At 36.4% G+C, this 1,534-nt stretch overlaps 1 long non-coding RNA gene across 1 annotated transcript; it reads right to left on the reverse strand.

Moving 5' to 3' along the window:
* Nucleotides 1-964: 964 nt before the first annotated feature.
* Nucleotides 965-1,493, reverse strand: LOC111383247. The gene is made up of 2 exons (XR_002700725.1): nt 1,384-1,493; nt 965-1,291 (listed from the first exon to the last, which is right to left on the reverse strand). It is a non-coding gene; the product is annotated as an uncharacterized LOC111383247 (long non-coding RNA).
* Nucleotides 1,494-1,534: the final 41 nt, after the last annotated feature.

Below are 1,534 nucleotides of genomic sequence, written 5' to 3' on the forward strand. Positions count from 1 at the left end.
TCTGTTTTTACTGCACAGTTTATGTGACCCTGTTATCCGGAAAATGAATATTTCCGCCCTTGTTTGTAATGCTTTTGACATTACTTGACCTACAGAGCATCTTCTCTTTATTCAACTATCAAGTCGGTAAATATTGGTGGTTTGGTAATTAATCTGATTAACTCAGTCTTGTAAAAGAATGGCATGGCTTCGATATATATGCTCGTAAGCCAATATAAGATGAGGAGATAAGCTATGATGAATTAGCATTTCACGTGCATGTAAAACCTTTTGTGGCATCTTCATTGTTTGTGCAATCGTGTTGGGTTTGTGGGGATTAATGATTATCATGTCTTCCTTTGAAATTGATGGTTCGTCTGTTATTTTATTTTATGGAAGAACTCTACCATATATGCTATACTTTTGGTTGGGATTGCAGTCATCTGGCATTAAGGTTGGCTATGGACGGCCCCAAGGTCAAGCTGGGGCAAGAGATGGATCAGTTGCACAAAGAGGTGGATGCTGCAGCTAAAATGTAGATATATCAATGTATATGATTGTGCATCTTGTCTGTTGTGCTTGTTGGATTTGATGAACGTAGTATCTTTCACCAAACCTATAAAACGAACGTAAAAGAAGTGTATAGCGCAAGTTTCAGTGCAAGTAAAGTGACTGATATATACCTGTATAATCTACCGAGTTTATGGGCTGCTATATTCGACATGGTATGTATCCCCCCGGCACAAACTCAGTTAGCATTATTCATAGAAGTGTTAAATTGGACCCTCTTCAGTGCATCAGTTTCTAGAGTAAGTAGCCAGAAAAGTGTGGCATTTTAAATTCAACATAAGTAGAGCAACTAGAAATAAAACTCGAAATGAACTTTTAAAACTTGCACATAAATAGATCCATCAACAAAATGGAATATCAAATTACTAATCTTTTCGGGTATATTGGGCATTCCCAATGAATTGAATCAATTAAATATTTGACAACTTGAATTTAATACTGTTTTCATCTACTGTTAAAAAAATTCCAACGTCAGTGGCAAAGCATAAGTTAGTAACAATGAAAAAATTAAAATGCACGAAAGGTAATGATTTCCTATATAAATCGTCAAGCCCACGCATTGTGAAAAATAATACAATCCAAGCAATCGAAGGTACCACATTTACACACAAGAAGAAAAAAAATATATATATTGGGAATATCAAACTAGCTAACAGAATACTTAGTAGAGCTTTATTCGGGTTTGGATCGGATTTCGGCACACTGGACAAAGCTTGAGGTCTTCTCCGCAATCACAGCATGTCTGAGAAAAGGAAAAAAAGGGGTAAAACGTAAATCTCACCCTCCACATATTTTCTCAAATATAATGTGATGACACACCACGCATAGATTTACCTGATGCCCACAACCAAATGCCAAGTCCTTCGGGTTACTAAGGCAAATTGGACAAATCTGCACAGGAAAACAGGTATTGGGTACTTTTTTTATGACACTGGTAATAAAACAATTAAGGGGTGACAGTTGAAATGGTGATCGAAATGGGAAA

The sequence above is a fragment of the Olea europaea genome, unplaced genomic scaffold (assembly GCF_002742605.1).
Source record: "Olea europaea var. sylvestris unplaced genomic scaffold, O_europaea_v1 scaffold26408, whole genome shotgun sequence".
In the NCBI taxonomy this organism is placed as follows: domain Eukaryota; kingdom Viridiplantae; phylum Streptophyta; class Magnoliopsida; order Lamiales; family Oleaceae; genus Olea; species Olea europaea.